This window comes from Ranitomeya imitator, unplaced genomic scaffold (genome assembly GCF_032444005.1).
Source record: "Ranitomeya imitator isolate aRanImi1 unplaced genomic scaffold, aRanImi1.pri SCAFFOLD_141, whole genome shotgun sequence".
In the NCBI taxonomy this organism is placed as follows: Eukaryota; Metazoa; Chordata; class Amphibia; order Anura; family Dendrobatidae; genus Ranitomeya; species Ranitomeya imitator.
Window position 1 is genome coordinate 279,738 of NW_027193435.1, and position 6,192 is coordinate 285,929.

Consider the following 6,192-nt stretch of genomic DNA (forward strand, 5'->3'; position numbering starts at 1 on the left):
ATACCCTACACTCTACACATTATACCCTACACTATATACCCTACACTCTACACTCTATACCCTACACTCTATACCATACACTCTATACCCTACACTCTATACCCTACACTCTATACCCTACAGTCTACACTCTACACCCTACACTCTACACTTTACACTCTATACTCTACACTCTATACCCTACACTCTATACCCTACACTCTACACTTTAACCCCTACACTCTATACCCTACACTCTATACCCTACACTCTACACTCTATACCCTACACTCTACACTTTATACCCTACACTCTATACCCTACAATCTATACCATACACTCTATATCATACAATCTATACCCTACACTCTATACCCTACACTCTACACTCTATAACCTACACTCTACACTCTATACCCTACACTCTATACATTACAATCTATACCATACACTCTATACCATACACTCTATACCCTACACTCTATACCTCACACTCTACACTCTATCCCCTGCACTCTATACCATACACCCTACACTCTATACCATACACTCTGTACCCTACACTCTAAACTCTATACCCTACACTCTATACCCTACACTCTATACCCTACACCCTACGCTCTATACCCTACACTCTATACCCTACACTCTATTCCATACACTCTATACCCTACACTCTATACCCTACACTCAGGGCCGTATTTAGAGTTTCTGCTGCCCTAGGCACTTTTTAGCGCTGCCTCCCCCTCTGGTGAGTATGACACTATCGGCAGTGACTTTGGGAAGAATCACTGATGTGAAAGTTGCCGTTTGCAGCAGATCGGGCAGTTTTTCTGCATCTGCCACGTAACGGATCACTTACGGCAACACTGCGTTTGGTTTCATTCATTCCTTATGGGATTCACGGTACTTGATGTGATCTGGGAAATGCGGTGCCATACCTCCCAACTTTTGAAGGGAAAAAGGTCTAAAGGTTGCGGCGCACGTAGTGCGCTGCGGCAAATTTTAGGCCACGCCTCTGACCACACCCATTTCACAACTAATCACACCCATATCCAAGTCCCAACCACACCCATTTAGCACTGCTGATCACACTGTTTCATATACATTAAAACAAAAAAAAAATATGGCCACGCAGTGCTTCATACTGTACAATGGCTATGCAGTGCTCCACATACTGTATAATGGCCCTACATGATGTTCCATACTGTATAATGGCCACACAGTGCTCCATACTGTATAATGGCCACGTCTGTCCTGTGTCCTTGTGTGTACCACATTGAGAATGGAGAAAAGAAAGAAGACCAAAGAACTGTCTGAGGACTTGAGAAACCAAATTGTGAGGAAGCATGAGCAATCTCAAGGCTACAAGTCCATCTCCAAAGACCTGAATGTTCCTGTGTCTACCATGCGCAGTGTCATCAAGAAGTTTAAAGCCCATGGCACTGTGGCTAACCTCCCTAGATGTGGACGGAAAAGAAAAATTGACAAGAGATTTCAACGCAAGATTGTGCGGATGTTGGATAAAGAACCTCGACTAACATCCAAACAAGTTCTAGCTGCCCTGCAGTCCGAGGGTACAACAGTGTCAACCCGTACTATCCGTCGGCGTCTGAATGAAAAGGGACTGTATGGTAGGAGACCCAGGAAGACCCCACTTCTTACCCCGAGACATAAAAAAGCCAGGCTAGAGTTTGCCAAAACTTACCTAAAAAAGCCTAAAACGTTTTGGAAGAATGTTCTCTGGTCAGATGAGACAAAAGTAGAGCTTTTTGGGCAAAGGCATCAACATAGAGTTTACAGGAGAAAAAAAAGAGGCATTCAAAGAGAAGAACACGGTCCCTACAGTCAAAGATGGCGGAAGTTCCCTGATGTTTTGGGGGTGCTTTGCTGCCTCTGGCACTGGACTGCTTGACCGTGTGCATGGCAGTATGAAGTCTGAAGACTAACCAACAAATTTTGCAGCAGAATGTAGGGCCCAGTGTGAGAAAGCTGGGTCTCCCTCAGAGGTCATGGGTCTTCCAGCAGGACAATGACCCAAAACACACTTCAAAAAGCACTAGAAAATGGTTTGAGAGAAAGCACTGGAGACTTCTAAGGTGACCAGCATTGAGTCCAGACCTGAATCCCATAGAACACCTGTGGAGAGATCTAAAAATGGCAGTTTGGAGAAGGCGCCCTTCAAATATCAGGGACCTGGAGCAGTTTGCCAAAGAAGAATGGTCTAAAATTCCAGCAGAGCATTGGAAGCAACTCATTGATGGTTACCGGAAGCGGTTGGTCGCAGTTATTTTGGCTAAAGGTTGTGCAACCAAGTATTAGGCTGAGGGTGCCAATACTTTTGTCTGGCCCAATTTTGGAGTTTTGTGTGAAATGATCAATGTTTTGCTTTTTGCTTCATTCTCTTTTGTGTTTCTTCATTTAAGACAAATTAAATGAAGATAATAATACCAAAGAATTTGTGTTTGCAATCATTTTCAGGAAGAAACTGAGTATTATCTGACAGAATTGCAGGGGTGTGAATACTTTTGACCATGACTGTACTGAGCCCGAGTGACACTGTAATATGTAAGTAACATCAGACTGTATTGTGGGGACCATTCACTTCTATGGGAGGGTGTTAAAGGGAACCTGTCACCCCCAAAATCGCGGGTGAGGTAAGCCCACCGGCATCAGGGGCTTATCTACAGCATTCTGGAATGCTGTAGATAAGCCCCCGATGTAACCTAAAAGATGAGAAAAAGACGTTATATTATACTCACCCAGGGGCGTTCCCGCTGTTGGTCCGGGTCCGGCGCCTCCCATCTTCATCAGATGACGTCCTCTTCTGGTCTTCACACCGCAGCTCCGGCGCAGGCGTACTTTGCTCTGCCCTGTTGAGGGCAGAGCAAAGTACAGCATTGTGCAGGCGCCGGGCCTCTCTGACCTTTCCCGGCACCTGCGCAATGCAGTACTTTACTCCGCCCTCAACAGGGCAGGCAAAGTACGCCTGCGCCGGAGCTGCGGCGTGAAGACCAGAAGAGGACGTCATCTGATGAAGATGGGAGGCGCCAGACCCGGACCAACAGTGGGAACGCCCCTGAGTGAGTATAATATAACGTCTTTTTTTCATGTTTTAGGATACATCAGGGGCATATCTACAGCATTCCAGAATGCTGTAGATAAGCCCCTGATGCCGATGTGACTACCTCACCCGCGATTTTGGCGGTGACAGGTTCCCTTTAAGGAGGAGGAGGAGGTGAGCTGTGACATCTCCTATTGTGACTGTTGGATCTGGTTGCCGGGGTCTACCTTCCTGTGGTTGTTACAAGTATCCTCCGCTCACCTTTCGGGGTGTTGCGCTCCTCGTCCACTTGTCTCAGGAGATTCGGTTGAACGCTCGGTCCGGCGCTGACATCCTGCAATATAATGGAAATGGCGGCTGAAGCTGCAGCACAAGGAGACACCGGAGAACGGCGGGGACAGAGCGCTCTGTAGCCGTGGACACGTGCAGTATAGCACGCGGCTGCCGGTCATGTGACGCCTGCACTCACTTTCACCAGAGGAGCGGCGCTATAGGTCAGAATATCAGAGTAGAAGCCTCGCTGTCTGATCACCGGATATTTCCGCGGGAGGACGGCGCTGATCCGCGCGGGTGACACCGGCACAAGCGACTGCGGACGCGGGATCTCCCAGTGTGGACGGGACTCCGCGGAGGATGGGGGTCGCCTGCCGTTATCTGCTCCATCTGCGCCCAACAGAGAAGACAAACATGTCCGATAACTCTACAGGACCGTGACAGCTGCAGAACATCGCCCCCCCCTCCCTCCCTCCCTGCAGAGCTTCATCGCCCTCCCTCCCTGCAGAGCTTCATCGCCCCCCCTCCCTCCCTGCAGAGCTTCATCATCGCCCCCCTCCCTCCCTGCAGACATTCATCATCACCCCCCCTCCCTCCCTGCAGAGCTTCATCATCGCCCCCCCTCCCTCCCTCCCTGCAGAGCTTCATCATCGCCCCCCTCCCTCCCTGAAGCTTCATCATCGCCCCCCCTCCCTCCCTCCCTGCAGAGCTTCATCATCGCCCCCCCTCCCTCCCTGCAGAGCTTCATCATCGCCCCCCCTCCCTCCCTGCAGAGCTTCATCGCCCCCCCCTCCCTCCCTGCAGAGCTTCATCGCCCCCCCTCCCTCCCTGCAGAGCTTCATCGCCCCCCCTCCCTCCCTGCAGAGCTTCATCATCGCCCCCCCCTCCCTCCCTGCAGAGCTTCATCATCGCCCCCCCTCCCTCCCTGCAGCTTCATCATCGCCCCCCCTCCCTCCCTCCCTGCAGAGCTTCATCATCGCCCCCCCTCCCTCCCTGCAGAGCTTCATCATCGCCCCCCCTCCCTCCCTGCAGAGCTTCATCATCGCCCCCCCTCCCTCCCTGCAGAGCTTCATCGCCCCCCCTCCCTCCCTGCAGAGCTTCATCGCCCCCCCTCCCTCCCTCCCTGCAGAGCTTCATCGCCCCCCCCCTCCCTCCCTGCAGAGCTTCATCATCGCCCCCCCCCTCCCTCCCTGCAGAGCTTCATCATCGCCCCCCCTCCCTCCCTGCAGCTTCATCATCGCCCCCCCTCCCTCCCTCCCTGCAGAGCTTCATCATCGCCCCCCCTCCCTCCCTGCAGCTTCATCATCGCCCCCCCTCCCTCCCTCCCTGCAGAGCTTCATCATCGCCCCCCCTCCCTCCCTGCAGAGCTTCATCATCGCCCCCCCTCCCTCCCTGCAGAGCTTCATCATCGCCCCCCCCTCCCTCCCTGCAGAGCTTCATCATCGCCCCCCCCTCCCTCCCTGCAGAGCTTCATCGCCCCCCCCTCCCTCCCTCCCTGCAGAGGTTCATCGCCCCCCCTCCCTCCCTGCAGAGCTTCATCGCCCCCCCTCCCTCCCTGCAGAGCTTCATCGCCCCCCCTCCCTCCCTGCAGAGCTTCATCGCCCCCCCTCCCTCCCTCCCTGCAGAGCTTCATCGCCCCCCCTCCCTCCCTCCCTGCAGAGCTTCATCGCCCCCCCTCTCTCCCTCCCTGCAGAGCTTCATCGCCCCCCCTCCCTCCCTCCCTGCAGAGCTTCATCGCCCCCCCTCCCTCCCTCCCTGCAGAGCTTCATCGCCCCCCCTCCCTCCCTCCCTGCAGAGCTTCATCGCCCCCCCTCCCTCCCTCCCTGCAGAGCTTCATCGCCCCCCCTCCCTCCCTCCCTGCAGAGCTTCATCGCCCCCCCTCCCTCCCTGCAGAGCTTCATCATCGCCCCCCCTCCCTGCAGAACATCGCCCCCGTCCGTCCTCATACTCACCTGTCACTCAGCTCAGCTGCCTGTCCCACACACTGCGCGCGCCGCAGCCGCCGACATCCCTCTGGCGCTCTGTCCCGCCGCAGCGCCTTCTTCCTGACTGAGTGAGCGGTCATGTGATACTGCTCAATAAGGTCATGAATATGCGCATATTCATGACCTTAATGACCGGTACCATGTGACCGCTCACTCAGGACGCGCTACAGACGGTGAGAACAGGCATCGCTGGAGGCTGGAGCAGGAGGTGAGTATCGTCTCTCTTCATGGAGGGTGGGTGGGATGCGGAGGCGGGGAGGGGCGCGGGGAGGCAGGCGGGGGGGCGGGGTTTTGCGTCGGTCGCGTTTATGACTTAAAAAAAAAAAAAAAAAATCCTTGCCCAGGTGCCGCCCCCCCGCAATGTCGCCGCCCTAGGCACGTGCCCTCGAGTGCCTAGTGGCAAATACGGCCCTGCCTACACTCTACACTCTATACCATACACTCTACACTTTACACTCTATACCCTACACTCTATACCTTACACTCTATACTCTATACCCTACACTCTACACTTCATACCCTACACTCTATACCGTACATTCTACACTCTATACCCTACACTCTATACCCTACACTCTAATCCCTACACTCTACACTCTATACCCTACACTCTATACCCTACACTCTATACGCTACACTCTACACTCTATACCCTACACTCTATACCATACACTCTATACCCTTCACTCTACTCCCTACACTCTATACCATACACTCTATACCCTACACTCTTTACCCTACACTATACACTCTATACCCTACACTCTACACTCTATACCATAGACTCTATACCCTACAATCTACACTCTATACCCTACAATCTATACCCTACACCCTATACCCTACACTTTATACCCTACACTCTTTACCCTACGCTCTACACTCTATAAC

At 53.1% G+C, this 6,192-nt stretch overlaps 1 long non-coding RNA gene across 1 annotated transcript; it reads right to left on the reverse strand.

The window, feature by feature from the left end:
- Positions 1-3,300: 3,300 nt before the first annotated feature.
- On the reverse strand, positions 3,301-5,513 carry LOC138653180 (uncharacterized). Its single transcript, XR_011315798.1, has 3 exons — positions 5,269-5,513; positions 3,513-3,706; positions 3,301-3,377 (listed from the first exon to the last, which is right to left on the reverse strand). It is a non-coding gene; the product is annotated as an uncharacterized lncRNA (long non-coding RNA).
- Positions 5,514-6,192: the final 679 nt, after the last annotated feature.